The 18,504-nt window shown below is 43.1% G+C and overlaps 1 protein-coding gene across 1 annotated transcript in view; it reads left to right on the forward strand.

Annotated features, from left to right (window-relative positions):
• The first annotated feature begins 140 nt into the window (after window positions 1–140).
• Window positions 141–18,504, forward strand: part of LOC148012781 (uncharacterized) — a 35,970-nt gene continuing 17,606 nt past the window's right edge. The window contains exon 1 of the mRNA XM_087669075.1: window positions 141–231. The gene's annotated coding sequence lies outside the window, so the exon portion shown is untranslated. The remainder of the gene's footprint in view (window positions 232–18,504) is intronic.

The following is an 18,504-nucleotide window of genomic DNA, read 5'->3' on the forward strand; positions in this document are numbered from 1 at the left end:
TTCTCTCTCTTGTAAGCTGTCCTGCCTGCGTTTTTAGTTTTTCTCTTGCAGGCTCCGTTTGTATTCTCTCTTTCCTTACTGATGTTTGTATCAAATCCAACTTCTCACTGTTGCGTTTGCCAATATTCGATATTCAGAGATTGCCTTGCTGCGATTTGGAATCCGTTTGGAGTACGACACACTCTCCAGCTCATTATCCTTGTCTTGATCCTAGAGATACAGGAGTTCGAGGTTCAGTATTTATTCACTGCATAGTGTGTTTTTTGCATGAGCATCGTATTATTAGTAGTTATATCATTTCATTTATTCACTGTGTTCATTGTCTCTAAGTTACTATAACCCTAACTCTACCTGTGTTCTTTTTATCAGTCTGTGCTTTGTCGTACGGTTTCTGTTTATGTTTCTGTGTTAGGTATTTTTCTTTACACCCCTACCACGCGATTCTTGACATGCTATTAGAGTTGCGCCAATGAGAGAGGCTGATTTTGAAGGTTGAAGTGAAGAAGAAGAAGCAAGGTTCGAGCAAGCAAGCAATGGGTAGGAAGCTCTCCTATTCTTCCACTCTCTCTCTTGGATAGTGTCTGTGGAGGCACTGGAAGCAGGGTAGAGCGAAAATCTCAAATTGCTGTGAGATTTGGTGTGCAAGCAGAGCACTTCTGTATATACGCTCTTTAGGGCTTTTCCTGCAGCAGCTATTTAGGGCATTTAAGGCCGTTTCAGGCCCTGTTTTAGAGCCGTAGGGTTGTAGACATCAGTTTCAGGATACTCTGTGATTTCCGCTGTATTGACCGAAAGTGGGTGCACACGTTACAGATTTCGAATCTGTAATTTTTGAGGTGTTTGCAGGAAGTAAACATAAGGCTTATCTGTAAATAGGTTGCAGATTACATGTACTATGAAAAAGGTTGCTTAGTGTATTGTTGTGCACGTGTTATGAAAGATTGCAGAAGACTAGCTTGTTGTGTTGTATCCTTGTTTGTGATCATGGTAGAGAATAGTGGAAATACCATTATTGAGAAGCTCGACAAGAACAACTATCCTTTATGGAAGTTCCGTGTGACGAACTTTCTCATTGGAAAGGACCTTTACGAGTTTATTTCAGGTGAAGAAAATGAGTCAGAGCTGGGTATCCCTTCGATTGTAGATGAATTAAAAGCATGGAAAGAATGGAATGCAAAAGACAAAAGGGTGATGTACTGGTTATTTGCAGTCATTGATAATATGATATTAGGACATATCAGGAATGCAGAAACTTCACATACAGCTTGGACAATTTTTGAGAACATGTTTTTAGTAAATACAAAGGCATGAAAGATTCAACTCAAGCAAGAGTTGAATGTCTTGAAGAAAGGAAAAATGTCGGTCAATGAGTATGTGCTGAAGATAAGGAGCATTGCAGATGCTTTAGCAGCGATTGATGCAATGCCTGATGATGATGATGATTTGGTTTCATCCACTTTGAGTGGCCTTAATAATGAGAAGCCATGGAAATCATTTTTTATTCCAGTATACGTACGGAAGTCATTTTCAGATTTTGATGAGCTGATTTCTCTCATGATTACCGAAGAGATCAATATGCAAGGTGACTCGTGAAAAAAATGGTGAACAGGTTCAAGCATTTTACTCAAGTTTAGGAAGGAGATGTGGTAGATCCTCTTCAAGATGCCGTGGTATGGGACGTGTTGGCGATAACCAGCAAAACAAGTTCAATCAGTAATTTCGTGAAATGCAGGTTTCAGGAGGCTGAGGAAACTTTAGAGGTAGGGGGAGCTCTAGAGGAAGAGGTGGATGACAGAATAGAGGTTCGGGAAATTCTGCTATTGTTTGCCATTATTGTGGCAAAACATGTTATATTGCAGCCAATTGTTAGGCTAAAAAGAATGATATTCGCAGTGGTAAATTGCAGCAAGGAAACTATGCATCGTCTTCACGATAGAATGAAGACAAAAATGAGCGTTTGTTTTTTATGTAGCATATGATGAATGCAGTTACAAGAAAGAGGACACATCATGATGTATGGTATGTTGATTTAGGTGCATCTAATTATATAACCAGTCATGTTGAATGGTTTGGAGAGATGCAGGATTTACAAAATCTAGGTTATGTGCAGACGGGTGATGATTCATGCCACCCAATTTCACACATTGGAAATGCTTCCTTATCCTTGTATGATGGCCAGACAAAGAGTCTGACAGATGTATTGCATGTGCCATAAATCACAAAGAATCTAGTGTCTGTTGGCCAAATGGTAGAGCAAGGGTTGCATGTCCGATTCAATGCAAAATGTTGTTTTGTATAAGACTTTAATGATAAGTGTAAGTTGACCGCAAAAGGAAGTAGAGTTGGCTGTATGTTCACTTTAGATGCTAGCATTCCTGCAATGGATACTGCTATGAATGCTAAAGGAAAAAGAGTAGTTGCAGATATTAAAATATGGCATAAACGTATTGGACATGCAAATGTGCAAAGGCTGAAATTAATGCAGTCTAGAGGATTGGTTACAGGGTTGCCTTCTTTTAGAGTTGTAGAATTGCATAAAGTTTGTAAAGCATACCAGTTTGGTAAGTAGGCAAAACAATCCTTCTCGCATGACAGAGAAGTGCGTAGAAAAATACTTGATGTAGGGCATACAGATGTTTGGGGGCCTACACAGAATGTATCTCTTGGTGGCAGCAAATACTTTGTCACATTTATTGATGACTGTTCAAGGAAGTTATGTGTATATTTCATGAAGGAAAAGAGTGATGTGTTTGAGCACTTCAAATCTTTTAAGGTAGCTCTTGAAACAGAAACATGCTTAAAAGTAAAGTGCTTGAGATCAGATGGAGGGGGAGAGTACCTCTCTAATGAGTTTAGTGGCTTCTTGAGGACCCATGGGATAAAGAGGCAATTTACTTGCAGGTATACCCCACAAAAAAATGGGGTTGCAGAAAGAAAAAATAGGCATATTGTAGAAGTTGCATGGGTATTAATGGCTAAAAAGAATATGCCAAATTTTTTTTGGTCTGAGGTTGTCCATACTGCTGTCTACATTATGAATAAAATTCCCACAGCTGCGGTTCATGGGATGACTCTTGAAGAATGCTTTACTGGCAAGAAGCCCGATGTATCACTCTTGAAGGTATTTGGATGTGTTGCATATGTTTATGTGTCAGATGAGCGACAGAAGAAGCTTGATCCAAAGGCAGAAAAATGTATTTTTATTGGATACTCTTTAGAGTGGAAGGGGTATCGCTGTTATAACCCTGTCACAAGTGAGTTCAGAGTGAGCAGGGATGTTATCTTTGATGAGATGGGCAACAGTTGGTGTGCTGGTGGTGTATTAGATGATGATAATGATTAGGACAACTATGTGTAGAAAGAAAAACAAGAATCACGGAGTTTTAGTGGATCGGAAACATCATCCGGTACTATACCTACAGTGAGTCCTTGGTTTGGGAGACTAAGAAGTAGCCCCACATCTTCATGTGGATCTATAAGTGTTGCAGGGAATGACAAAGGAAAGAAGAAAGTGCTGGATGGTAATGATGCATCTACCAATCATTTGCGAATTGGTGGAGATTCTAGTGGTTCGGAGAGTTTGGATGATGAGCTTGGTATTCCTTCAGTTAGGACACCAGGTGTACAGAGAGCTCATAGTAATGTAAAGGCTCCATTGAGTGATCCGGTGGTATGCAGATCTAGCAGGGTCAGATACCCTGTTAAAAGATTTGACTTTGAAGGTTATACAGCTCACCATTATGCTTATATGGTGAAACTAGTTGAGGATGTTGAGCCCACTTGTTTTGAGGATGCTGTTGGTCATGCTCATTGGGGTGCAACAATGGACGAGGAGATGGTTGCATTAGAAGCCAATAAGACTTGGGATTTGGTACCCTTACCTAAGGGTAAGAAAGCTATTGGTTGTAAGTGGGTTTACAAAGTCAAGCATAATGTAGATGGTTTAGTTAGTAGGTATAAGGCTAGGCTGGTTGCAAAAGGCTATGCTCAAACATATGGCATAGATTATGAAGAGACATTCAGTCCAGTTGCTAGGATGACAACTGTTAGGTGTGTGATTGTCTTGGCAACAGCCAAAGGTTGGAGTTTGCAACAAACGGATGTTAAGAATGCCTTCTTGCATGGTGAATTGCAAGAAGTGTATATGGAGCAGCCAGCAAGTTATGAGGATTTAGAGCATCCCACATATGTGTGTAGGTTAAAGAAGGCGCTCTATGGGCTGAAGCAAGCACCTAGAGCATGGTCTGACAAGATTGGAGAGTACCTTATCATTATTGGATTTTGTATTTTTGATGCTGATCACTCACTTTATGTGAGAAAGGGAGATGCAGGTTTGGTCATCATAGTCATCTATGTGGATGACTTGATTATTACAGGTGACAATGACAGTGGGATTGCTGAAGTTAAGGACTTCTTGAAGAAGTTTGAGATGAAAGATTTGGGTGAGCTAAGATACTTTTTTGGTATTGAGGTGATTAGATGTGATGATGGTATATGGCTATCCCAAAGGTAGTATGGCTTGGATATGTTATCCAAGTATGGTATGACAACATGTAAGCCTCTTTCAGTACCATTGGAGCAAAATGTGAAGTTGAGTACCGATGTTGGGGATGAGATAGAAGACCCTACTATGTTCAGGAGGATAGTAGCGAGTTTGATTTACATGATTATCACAAGGCCAGACTTAAGCTATGCTGTTAGCCTTATCAGTCAGTTTATGTAGATGCCTAGAAAGCCTCATTTGGATGCAGTTAAATGTATATTGAGGTATGTGAAGTCCACTTTACAATATGGACTTTTTTATGAGGTAGGTAAGGACGTACAAGTCTTTGGATACACAGATGCAGATTGGGTTGGTAGCATGTCAGAAAGAAGATCTACTAGTGGATTCATGTTTTCCCTTGGTAGTGCAGCAGTTACATGGAGCAGCAAAAAGCAACCTATAGTTGCTTTATCGAGTACAGAGGCCGTGTATAGAGGTGTTGCTATGACAGCATGTGAGGTGGTATGGCTGCAAAAGTTATTGGGTGATTTAGACATGCAGGGAGATGGTCAAGTTGTCATTCATTGTGACAACATGAGCAGCATACAGCTAGCTAGGAATCCAGTGTTCCATGCTAGGACAAAACACATTGAGATGCACTACCACTTTGTGAGAGAGAAGATACTTGCAGGAGAGATTGACTTGGTATATGTCAGCATACAGGATCAGATAGTTGACATTTTCACAAAGGCATTGGGTGCAGAGAAGCTTCGAAAGTTTCGAAGCTTACTTGGAGTTGCAGAGATAAAGTTGAGCTTGAGGGGGAGTGTTGAGATGGCAAGCTTAGCACGTGCGGACATTGATGATGAACCACCTAGCTAGATGGGTCTTCACGTCTACACTTAGCACGTTGGTAGTCATTATGATACTCACATGGCCATTGACTTATCACTTATTATATTTAGTTTGTTACACCTACCTACAGCTGGCAGAGATATAGTGCCAATCGATTAGTGTAGTCGGTTATGCACTGTTTGACTTAGAAGGCCACTTTCCTTTATGTTGTATCTTATCTATACTTTGTGTTCATTGTATAGTGTGTGGAAGAAGAAGAAGAAATCAACAAGAAAACGTTTTGTTCTCCATCTCTCTTCTTGCGATCTTGAGTGAGCTTCCTCTTGTATATACAGTGTGTGGTCACGGAGGCTGCGGATCATGGTCGAGGTGCAAGATTGATGCATTTGGAAGAACTCTCTACATGTGCAGTCTTCCCTTTGTGCACCAAAAAAGTAGTCGAGGTGTGGAAAGAAAACTCTCTCCTCTTGTCCTCTAGGCTCGTGAGAGCCATCTACACATGCACCTCTTGGGCATGGAGGATAGGATCATTAGGAGATTCTTGTAGAAACCTTTGAATGGTTGTTAGATCTTGTCATAGGGCCTTCTTCTCTCCCAGCACTACTGTTGAGTATGGAGTGTTGTCTCTTGACAAATCTTGTAGGACTCTCCTAGGGCCTCTATTATGTACTCTACAATCCATTTTTCCTCCGCCCACTCCATGGTCCAAAGCTATTTGATCTATCTTCTCACCTCCTGTTACTCGTAGGTGGAATCCTAGATCTGACACGAGTGAGGATTGAGGGTTGAGGCAAGCACTTAAAGGTAGTAGGAGAACCGGAGCATGATCTAATAAGGTGGTTCATGCCAGTTGCCCCACTTGTCCTTGTGAAGAAAACTGCTAGGGTTTGCATTGAGGACACACAGAGTGTACGATCACGAGACAGACACAGACACAGACACAGCGGGCAAAACTCAAACCCTAAACGCAAAACTCAAAACTCAAACCCTAAATGTAAAATTCAAAACTCAAACACAAACAGAAGAAGGGAGAGAGAGAATACAACTCTGAAGTGAATGAATGCTGTAAAGGAATGTAAGAATGTACAGTGTGCTTAAGGGCAGAGCAATGTTGGAGTGTGACGTCCACCGGAGAGGGATCCCAAGTCTGTGACCACCAGTCGGAGTGTCGGAGTGTTGAATAGTGAATGGCAACAGGCTGGTCACCAAAACGTAGCAGTTTGGAGGCTGGAAACTGGTAAACGCAGCAGTGTACCGCCGATCCGAGGCTGGAAATTATGCACAGTTTGTTGTAAATAGCAGGCTGAAACAATGTCTGATGTGGCTAGCGATGATTGGATGATCAGATCGCAGCAGATGATGTGGCCAGGAGCTGACGTCAGCATGGATGAAAGTGCCAGACCAGGAGCAAACATGGATGGAGTGGCAGCAGTCTCGAGGGCTGGATAGCCACATGGGAGGAGACTGATGGCTGAAATTTGCACGTGGAGTGAGAAACTTGTACATATAGAATGAGGCTGAATGGGGGCAGCTTGTCTACTTATAGATGTGGAAGGGCATTCCAAAAATTAGGGTTTTCACTAAACTCTCTTGAACGGCTCCCTGTTTTAGGGTTTCCACTGAACTCTCTCAAACTGCTTCCCGTTTTAGGGTTTTATTCTAAAAGAGCATTTTTAAGGGTGTTTTGGGGTTGTTTAAGAGGCTAATCAGCAAGTAATGCATGTTTTATCTCAACACCCCCTCTCAGGCCCAAAACTGAGCCGAAAGGTTAGGCCAACCATTGTGATGTTTATTTACCCCAAGGCGTCCAACCCCAAAGCAACCAGGGCATTGGACAAAGGGTGCACATTGGCTGTCTAGTGGCCGACCAAGATTATAGAGGCGATGGTTATCATACCAAGGGAATCCAAGTAGTCACCCCAGAGAGGACAAGGCATCAGACAAAGGGTGCACGTCGGTTGCCTAATGGCCTACTAAGCCCTACAAAGGTGGATGGAACTACATGGAACTTTTTTTTTGAATAAGTGAGGTAAATTTCATGGGATACAGCCGATTGAGTAATAGTGACCTAGAAGACGGGAGGAGGGAGGGTACACCCAATACATGACAAAAAAGTACAAACTAATCCATTCACTCAGGATATCGATGACGAGGAAAAATAGGTGATGAGGTATCCATGTGATGGAGGATGGTGGAGTGGTGACATCTGCCGCCGGTGGAAACAGCTTAGGATCCGGTCAAGTGGTGCTTTGCACAATGAGATGCAAAGTATGTTGCATGTTGAAGAATGCTCATGTAGCAGGTGCCACTTGGATAGTGTCCCTCAGGGGGAAATTGTTCACTTGCCCAAGCGTCCTAGTACAAAGATAATGAAATGATGCAATGCAAAGGGCAAGGTACAACAGGGGGAGAAGCCGATGTCGAAGATAAAGTGCTGAAGCCTGTAGAATACCAAGAAGGTTAGGAACCCCCTCTCAACATGGATGTAGATGCTGAAGAAGGAAGAGGAGCATGATATCGGTCTTTGGATGGTGCCGAGAACGAGAAGGAATGAAAAAAGAGGAAGTGGATGAAGCATCCCGCTAGAAGAGCAAGGTAGAAGTCACCGCCATGATAGCATCGAGAGAGCTGCTGCACGATCCACCTCGGGAGGGGAAACTGCCATGCTGGAAGAAGAGCAAGCACTCCTAGGATGATAAAACCATGAAAGAAATGATGCGTATCCCCATGTCTCTAGCCCAGGTAGGACCAAAGAAATTTGCAAGTTAGCCCTACATTGAAAGACAAAACTCTGCAAAAGAGATGAGAATCTGCAAACACAAAGGTTAGTGGTGAGATGCTCCAAAGCAAAACATAATAGAAAGAAAATCTAACTCAAAATAAATGCAATGAATGTGTATGGGTGTGAGTAAATGCAGTGGAAGTCAAAAGAATGGAAAAGCTAAGGACAATGAATCCTATGGGCCCGACTCTAAGAGTGCGAAAAATGAAAGCTAGATTGACCTAGGGTATCTGAAAGGACCTAGAGACATGCTAGTCTAAGAAGGTGACGACCATCGCGTACGTTCAGTAGCAGGGCTCTGCTAAGGAACTGACGAGGTGGGGAGGAAGATGAGATAGATGCATGAAGTGCAATGGGATTGGAACCTGCAGACCAATTAGCTAGTCTCTCAGGGGGAGTGAAAGAGATGGGCTGCTGAGGCTGTACTCGAGCCACATGTCCAGCAGCAACAACGGGTGCTGAAGGAGCAGATGAAGCAAGAGTGGAAGGTGTAGCCCCACTGGACTGTGCAATTGCAGCGGTTTGCTGAGGCTTTTTAGGTGGAAGACCTTGGGCCTTGGAGCTACACTCCTCATCCACATGGCTTGTCTCTGGCAGTGTGTGCAAAACCGGTTTTTCTTAGGGAGTTGTTGTCAGATAGGTCTAGATTCTTTGGAGTGCTACAATTGAGAGTGAAACTCAGGAAGCAATCCTTATATCAGCTCAACAACGGCTGTGGCATTGCGGGCTCTCCATTGACAGATGTAATTAGGGTGAGCTAGTCGAGGGTCTGGCATAGGCTCTAGACCAATGACAAGGTCCCAAAGACCCTGAGACTCAAGCACTTGTTGCATGAAATTAGACCAAGTGGTGAAATTTGACCCGTTAAAACGTGTCTTATTCGTGAAGGCATTCTTGGCCGTTGCAACAGGAGTGGTAGTGCTCGGAGATAGATAGTGTGAAAAAGTGTAGTGGGGGTAGGATGGGGGAGTGGAGTACACTTGGGAATGGGCCCTAGAGTGCCCACCAGGCATGCAGGTAGTGTGCAAGGTGGATCCATTGGTAGGGATGGGTTGACTAGGCATGGGCATGGTAGCCATATGAGGAACCCAAGGAGGTGGGATGGGAACACGGGAAGCAGAAGAGGGGAATCCCTCCGTAGGTGTAATCCAAGGAGAGTGTGAAGACACGCCATAAGCGAGGATGGAAACCCTTGCGTTTGACTAGTCATGTGAGATGTAAAGCTAGGGAGAGTGAGGGGGATGCCCTTCAGAGTCGACCCAGGAGTTATGGGTGTGCTCATTTGCGGAAAGGTGAGAGGCACTGTGTTAAAGGGTGGCATTCCCTCTAACGAAGTACCATGGTGCAAAGAGGTAGAGAATGGGGTGGAGAAGGAAAAGGTGCTAGGAGCGGAGATGGAAGATCCAACCCCTAGGGTGTGTGATGTAGATATGGAGTGTAATCCAAGGTTTTGGAAAGATGATGAGAGGTGATCAAGGCGTGATATAGAAGAGGGTGGGATGGAAGGAAAGTGAGAAGTGTGTGTGATATGCTTAAATGAAACAGAAGCTATAGATGAACGTGAATTTCCTCTGCTTCGTGAGCCCCGTCTATTGAAGTCCACATATGCAAAGCCATCCGGATCTTGTACCTCAAAAGAAGAAACATGCGAGGGTTTTGATTCATGCAACACAAAAGAATTGTACAAACTTGACATTGGACCTGGCTGAGATGATGAAGATGGATCGCCAGACGTTCCGAATGCCGTATGTCCTCCATGATCGGAGAGGTGGCTAGCCTCACCAACCAGTCCGAATGTCGTAGCAAAACTGGTAGGAGGGGTGTAAACATCACCGTACTCGTTGCCATAGTACTCCTCAAAGTCCTCCTCTGTCATGTTAGTGAAATTTGGTGAAGGTGGAGTGTCGTCCTCCTCACCGAGTCCATAATGTCATCTCATGGCTTCCAATGATGGAGAAGCTTAATAAGACATCATAGGAATTGGAGAAGAAGGTGTCTGGGACATTGTGATTCGGTTACGAGTCGTATTGTGTGCCTCGCACAAAGACTAGCTCTCCACAATATCTGTAGGATACTCTTTACAAGAGCACCGGCTCTGATACCATGTGAAGAAAACTGCTAGGGTTGACATTGAGGATACACAGAGTGTATGACCACGACAGAAACACAAAGAGACATACACAGACATAGAGGGCAAAACTCAAACCCTAAACGCAAAACTCAAAACTCAAACACAGAAACTCAAACACAAACAAAAGAAGGGAGAGAGAACACAACTCTGAAGTGAATGAATGCTGTAAATGAATGTAAAAGTGTACAGTGTGCTCAAGGGCAGAGCAATGTCGGAGTGTGACGTCCACTGAAGACGGATCCCAAGTCTGTGACCACCAGTCAGAGTGTAGGAGTGCTGAATAGTGAATGGCAGCAACCTGGTCACCAAAACGCAGCAATTTGGAGGTTGGAAACTAGTAAAAGCAGCAGTGTACTGCCTATCGGAGGCTAGAAACTGTGCACAGTCTGCTGTAAACAACAGGTTGAAATAGTGTTTTATGTGGCTGGTGATGATTGGATGATCAGATTGCAGCAGATGATGATGTCACCAGCAGCTGACGTCAACATGGATGAAAGCACCGGCAGCATCTGTAGAAGAATAATGTCGATGCGTCTAGCAAGGGTTGGTTGCATCTTTGGCTAGACAATGAACTTCATGGGACCTCTTGCCCCATCGAGATGTAGGTTGTCCACATTTTAGGATGGGGAGTTGTGTGACATGCCATGGCAGTTGGGGATGATCTTAGAGGGTGAATTCCATTGCTCATGGTGGTTTGGGGGTGGAGGGAGGTGATGCTCGTTTCTTGAACTTGTAGGTTGTCAAAGAGCCTTTGAGGCTTGGTAATCGAGCAACTTAGGCTAATGGCCACTTGATCACATGTATCAATAATCTCCATTGTGGTGAAGCATGGAAGAGGATACTAAAGAATGGAAATTCTGCACCGACTTGCCATTTAATGTCCATTGTGCATCTTAGCCACTACTTGATGAATAACTCTAGCCTTGGTTCAGGAAGCCATTGAGACATGCTTTGACACTTGATCTTATAAGATCTCCACCTAGTTTCAGAATAAGAAGTCTTGAGGAAGGAGCAGTTTGGTTGATCTAGAGGGGCCAATAAATGCACCCTACCACTTTAGGACTTGCGTATTATGAAGTTCCCCACCTCCAAAGGCATTGGGAATTTGACTAGGGTTTGTATTGATAGAACTCCTATAGTAGGAGTGTGTGGTTGAAAGGTGCGGCTTGTTGTTAGGGCAATTGTGTTGGTAGCATAGTGGGAATGATTTCTTGGGCCTTGTAAAGGGGAGAATATAGGTGTGTGTGGTCGTCTCATTGCTTGTGGGTGGAGGCCCTACCACTTTAGGACTCGCATATTATGAAGATCCCCACCTCCAAAGAAAGGCATTGGGAATTCGACTCGGCTTTGCATTGATAGAACTCCTATAGTAGGAGTGTGTGGTTGAAAGGTGCGGCTTGTCATTAGGTGTCAGTAGCATAGTGGGAATGATTGCTTGGCCGTTGTAAAGGGGAGAATATAGGTGTGTGTGGTCGTCTCATTGCTTGTGGGTGGAGGCTAAGGGTGGGGAGTCCTATAGGGTGAGGGGGCCACTATTTGGAGGTGGTGGGGTAAAGTTGCGGAATGATGGGGGGTGAGGAGGTGTGTTGTGGGGTGGGTTGTGGAGGGGTGGGGGTGGGGGTGGGGTGGACGGTGGTGTGCTGAGTTAGGGGTTGGGGTGGGCTATGGAGCTGCGGATGGGGGTGGAGGGGCATGATGCTCTCATGGTTTGGAGGGAGCTGCTATTGTGGGGGGGATTCACTAATAGGGATACTTCTATGGTCATTTGCCACATTGACAAAGGTGAGTCTTGGCTGTTGGTGCCTTGGCTGCTTACTACCTCAATGTCGTTGGACTCTAATGAATCCAGCATCCTCCACCTATGCAATTGCCTATTGCGTGGCTTTGAGCCTTGAAATGTGCACTTTGAGGCCTAGTGCCCAAAATCATGGCAATGAAGGCGTTGCTCGGTGAAACCAGCCTTCCTTCTTGGAATGGGTGGTGATAACCTGATTTAAGAGTTAATTACAGCAATAAATAAATGCACATAAAATGAAATATACACTTTACCACAACATTCTTGGACAGTAGACACCTGTTGGCCCCAAAATTGGCGCCCCTTGCGGTATTTCTTTAGCTTTTATTCAATTGGAAGGAGTACAACTCGAGATTCTTCAATCTCTTCTTGCTTACCAATTGCTCTTGCTGTCATAAATGACCAGCAAGCCTTTTGGGTCATTTGCCCCTTGATTCACCCAGGACTTCTTCTCCAATTTGACCCTTGGCTGGCCAAATGCTGTCCCAAATCAATTTGGGATGGGCTGGCTCCTGAATTCCCTTGATAATCTTCAATTATCAGCTGTTAATTTCAGTCCCTTGAGCCTTCAATCTCTGGCACGGATCCCAAGGTGGCTGCTAGACCCTAGTTTCTGCTGTAAATTAGGGTTTACTGCAGAAATTATAGATCACCCCACAAAAAATGGCTGAAATCTCCTCCAAATGGCTGAGAATTGCTGACAATGGTTGAGCATAGGCTGAAGGAGATGAGAGAATGTTGTAAAGAGAGAAAATTTTGAGATTTGTCGCGAAGGACTGATCAAAATCAGTTGCTGCCCTGTTGTACCAGCCCCAAACGGGTGCACTAACAACAATAGGAGCATTAGAGACTGTGATCTTCAAGAGAAAGTGCATCAGTAGCAATTGCCAGCTTCCCAAGGTCAAGAATATGCAATCTCCATCACCAAAATGGTCTCCAATGGCTGGGAAATGGCCCCAAAAGCTGGCAGGAATAGTCCAACACCTCTTTCCAACAGCTCCAAAACGAAAAAACGAGATTTCCCTCTCCCTTCAGCCCTACTATGGCAGTGCCTATTGTTTCTAATCCTCCTATTCCTCCTATTCCAAGATCGATGCCGGCTCCTTCTGCTCCAAAACCATCCGCTCCATCGGTTCCTTCCTCTCTTGATGACATAATCAAAGGCATAACGGATTCGACACTGGAGTCAGTTAAAGTAGAATTGGTGGGAAAATTGAAAGAGCAGTTTGCTTCGACTGCGCCTACTATTTCTTCTAGTGCTCCTAGTGCACCTAGGAGAGATCGAAGATGTATTTGGTGTGATAGTACGGACCATCAGCATTGTAGGAATTGCGAATCTTTTCAAGATGAAAGGAGGAAGAATTTGGTAATTTGGGAACAAGATGGCAAGATCTGGTTGATTGAAATAGGAGCTTCACTTGCTACCAATTTTGGGAAAGGCAGAATGAAGAAATTAGTAGATGATATGGCTGTGCGTACTTCTTATGTGGCAGCTAGAGGAGATGCTTCTGCATATGGAGTCCAGATTGAGAAAGGTTCAGAGAGTCAGTCAACATTATGGACCTATGCTTTGGAGACAGGAAACAAAGGGAAATTTCAGCAGACTGTTTTGACTAGTGCAGGTTCTAGCATCAAATCTGAGACAGGTTGGGATTCGCCTGTTGTGACAGGTACACTATTTATGCCTACTTGGCTAAGTCTCAGGGAGAAGATGTACTTGTTGAGGAGAAGCATAAGAGAGATGAAGAGAACCCAGATGCAGCTAAAAAGACTAGGGTTGTCTTTGAGACCAGGGCCAGAACGAAAGATGGAAGATGCTCAAAAGAAAGAAAAGAGGCAAGAGCCTAGAGAGAGAAAGCATCCAGGGTTTAGATTGATGTCCGATATTGAGACATCTACGGACATGAAGAAAATCTTTAATGATAAGATACTTGGCACTGAGGTGACTTTTACTAATTCTGAGGTTTTGGGCTTCCCTCACTTGCATGGGAAAGTTTTGCCAAGTGGCAGCTTTCTTAATCCATTTTCAGCAATTTTCAGTCATTTAATTAATTTTCAAAAGTAATTAATTCTGAAAATTAATTCAACCCTTAATCCATGTCCATAAAATTAACCTTGCCCATCCAAAAGTTAATTGGCTAGGCCATTTGTAACCAAAGTGATTCCATGCATTAATTGACCCTTGGACAAGCATTAATCCATTAATTAATGCCTAGTCCCTAGTGTCACCATTGACACTTAATGGCCAATTAATGGTCCTAGGGGCAAACTGACACCAAAATTCACCTAGACTCTAACAAGTGTAACTTGTTACAACTTTTGCCTTTGACACCCATCTTTTTTACAGGGTCCTTCGGCCTTCAACTATGAAAAAGTAGCTTGCACCTCACATGTGTATCTTTTAATTGCACATTTGATTAATCCTTTAATCAAATGTCAATTAAACATAACCAAAGCATCAAAATTTCACGTCCTCGTGACACTTGGGTTGTTCTATTACAATGTTCTATTGCCTAGACTCATGCTTCCTACATCAATCTCTAGGAACTTTGGGATTTTCTTTGTGCTTTTCATTGCTACTTATATCTTTTGTACCCTCATATACATCACTGCATCAGTGATTGAGGGGGGAAGGGCCATGCCAAAAAGTTGCCTAAAAAATCTCCACTAGCTAGTAGTTTTTGAGTGCAAGACCAGGAGAAGAGAAGAGCAACGAGATATTTGGGAAATCTGTTATGAATAACGAAGTCCGCGACCATGAAACCACTATACTACATAACCATATAAATGACTCCCTTCGAGGATATGACTAGGTAGTTGTTGATAAGCTTTTTTGCCACATCCACAAAGGTGAGTCCAACCATGAAGATGCCTTGTTCCATCAGCACCACCTTTGCTATCTACAAGGTGGAATGAAGCTAGTCTTGAAGTTGTGTCTTGGAGGGGGAGTGACACGTAACCTGTCCAAAGTTGTGCCTTGGGAGTGGGGTTGAGAGTGGTGTGTTGAGTTAGGGATTGGGGTGGAGCTATGGAGGTGTGGTTGGGGGTGGAGGGGCATGATGCTCTTGTGGTTTGGATGGAGTTGCAATTGCGGGGGGATTTGTCAGTAGGGATACTAGTATGGTCATTTGCCCTCAACTAAGTTTGTTGGAGCTGCAATTGTTGATCTTGTAAAGGTTGCGGTGCCTTGGCTGCTTGCTACCTAAGTGTCGTTCCTCCACCTATGCAGTTGCTTGCTACGTGGCTTTGAGCCCCGCAATGTGTGCATTTTGAGGCCTAGTGCCCAAAATCATGGCAATGAAGGCATTGCTCGGGCTGCCCTATTACAATTGACTCTTGTCTAGACTCATACCTCTTACCTCAATCTCCAGGAACTTTGGGATTTTCTTTGTGCTTTTCATTGCTACCTATACCTTTTGTACCCTCATACACATCATTGCATTAGTGAATGAGGGGGGAGGGCAATGCCAAAAAGTTGCCCAAAAACCTCCACTAGCTAGTAGTTTTTGAGTGTAAGACCAGGGAAGAGAAGAGCAACAAGATATTTGGGAAATCTGTTATGAATCACAAAATCCGCAACCATGAAACCACTATACTACATAACTATATAAACAACTCCCTTCGAGGATATGATAGGGGAGCTGTTGATAAGCTTTTGTGCCACAACTACAAAGGTAAGTTCAACCATGAAGATACCTTGCTCCATCAGCACCACCTTTGCTATTTGCAAGGTGGAATGAAGCTAGTCTCGAAGTTGTATCAGTGACACGTAACCTGTCCAAAGATTGCGGTCTCCTCCACTTCTCAATTGTGCAGATTGTGTGAAGTTATTCCTTGACGATTCCTTCTCAATTGTGAAGATTGTGTGAAACTGTTGCTTAGTGAGGATGGCATGCATGGCATTGAGTGTAGAAAGCGCATAGCCAAGGAGGAGGAGGAGTCAGGGATGTCTGTTTGCATAAAAAACGTCCTTTGTTGCAGACAAGGACTATTGTTTTTACACATGCAATTATGATTCTTCTTGGGCTGATAGAGCGTTTAGCTCTACTGAGGATGCAAGTATATGGTTTTTTGACAGTGGTGCATCTAGGCACATCACATCTCACAGAGATTTGTTTGCTTCTGTTATTGTAGCTCCGATTGGCAAGTCTGTACAGTGTGCCAACAATGCATCGTACCTTGTTAGAGGTATTGGGAAGATTGTATTGACAGCCATTGATGGCTCTATTCTCCGCTTACAGGATGCCTTGTTTGTGCCAGGTATAAAGAAGAATTTGTTATCTATTTTTTCTTTGGATGCCTTGTTATCTTTTGATGATGACAGATGCATGGTAAGAGATAAGGAACACATGAGTTTGGTTCTGATTGGCACTCTATGTCATGGGTTACATGAGTTGGATGCTCTTTTAGTTGATCAGTCGACCTATTTAGTGTCCATTCTTACTCTTGCTATGTTACAGGCCGAGTTATGGCATGCTCGCATGGGGTATGTAAACTATGGTATCTTGATGCTTTTGCAATGTACACAGATGGTTGATAGTTTACCTCTCTTGGAGAGACCTCCTGAGCGCACTTATGTGAGGGATGCACTTTGGGAAAAATGCATCGGTTTTCGTTTCCCCGTGATGTTGATTTTAGAGCTATTGCTAGGTTACAGATTGTGCATTGAGATGTATGTGGCTCTATGCAGACAGTCATTGGGTGGCTATTATTATTTTGTCACTTTTATTGATGACTTTACTTACTTTTGCTGGGTCTACTCTTTAGTGAAAAAGTCAGAATTGTATGATGCATTTTTGGCTTTTCTAGCACTTCTTGAAAACCAATCTAGTTGCAGGGTGAAGACCCTCTATTCTTACCAAGGGGGGGAATATATGTCCTCTATACTGAATTCTTTTTTGAAGTAGAAGGGCATTGTTCGTTAGTACATTACTGCTTATACTCCACATTAGAATGGGGTTGCAGAGAGGAAGAATCGGTCACTCATGTAGATGAACAGATGTATGTTGAAAGCAAAGAGCTTGCCACATAATTTTCGGATGAAAGTAGTTATGTGTGCTTGCCATGGCTTGAATAGATGCCCCACCAAAGCATTAAAGAATATCACACTTTTTGAGGCTTGGAATAGCCGAAAACCTTTTGTTGGGCATTTTTGTACTTTTGGGTGTCTTGCATATGCACACATTCCCAAGGTACTCAAGAAGAAGTTGGATAACAAGGCTGTCAAATACATTTTTTTGGGGTACAATTGAGAGAGCAAAGGATATAGATTATATGATCTTGTCTCTAAAAAGGTCTTTGTCAGTAGGGATGTGGTTTTCAATGAAAAATGAGAATTATCCCTTACTGGTTTGATACATGTCAGGCTGCTAGTGATGTATTTGAAGGGTTGCTGCCCATTTCATTTGGTGATACAGCTGGAGTTTTAGCAAGTGAACTTAATGTTCAGCCAGCTGCTCCATTGGGTAATGCAGAAAATCAGCCCATGGCTGATCTGAATATTCAGAATATTCAGCAAGTTGCTGAATTTGAAATTCAGCAAGAGCTTATACACAGTCAGGAGTCTAGACAAGTGCCTAGATGGTATTTACAGACTATGAAAGATAGTCATTTGGATGCTCCTATTGCTGGTCGTACTAGAAGACAAGCTCGTATGCATGATGGTGCACATACTATGGAGTTTGTTATGGCAGCAAATACAGTTGACGATGAGGAGCCTAAATGTTTTGAGGATGCACAACATAGTGTGCATTGGATGGCAACAATGCAAGCTGAGTTTGATTCCATCATAAAGAATCAAACATGGGATTTAGTGTCTTTGCCTATTGGGAAGAAAGCCATTGGAACAAAATGGGTCTATAAGATGAAAATGAATGTAGATGGATCCATTGATAAATATAAAGCTAGGCTTGTGGTTAAGGGCTATGCATAGAAGAAAGGCATTGACTATGAGGAGATATTTGCTCCTACCTTTCACATGACTACCATTAGGTCTATGGTTGCTTTGGCTGCCCATTATGGATGGACTGTGCATCAACTAGATATAAATATTGCATTTTTACATGGGAAACTTCAAGAAGAAGTGTATGTACAACAACCCATTGGTTTTGCAGTTGCGGGATCCGAACACTTGGTTTGTAAGCTGAAAAAGGCTTTATATGGCTTGAAATAAGCTCCTGAAGCTTGGTATGCAAAGATTGATGCCTTTTTACTCAGCCAAGGGTTCATAAATAGCTCATTAGAGTCTACTCTTTACATATGTAAAGATGGGGGATCCTTGCTGGTTATTTGTCTATATGTTGATGATCTTTTGCTTACAGGGACACATGCTAATCAAATTTCAGCATTTTAACAAAATTTGCAGCAAACTTTTGAGATGTCAGATTTGGATCCTTTGCACTTTTACTTGGGCATTTAGTTCATTCGTGATACTAGAGGCATTGGATTGTCACAGTCTA

Source organism: Lygodium microphyllum, chromosome 27, assembly GCF_053477565.2.
Source record: "Lygodium microphyllum isolate KBCC chromosome 27, Lygodium_microphyllum_v1.1.10, whole genome shotgun sequence".
In the NCBI taxonomy this organism is placed as follows: Eukaryota; Viridiplantae; Streptophyta; class Polypodiopsida; order Schizaeales; family Lygodiaceae; genus Lygodium; species Lygodium microphyllum.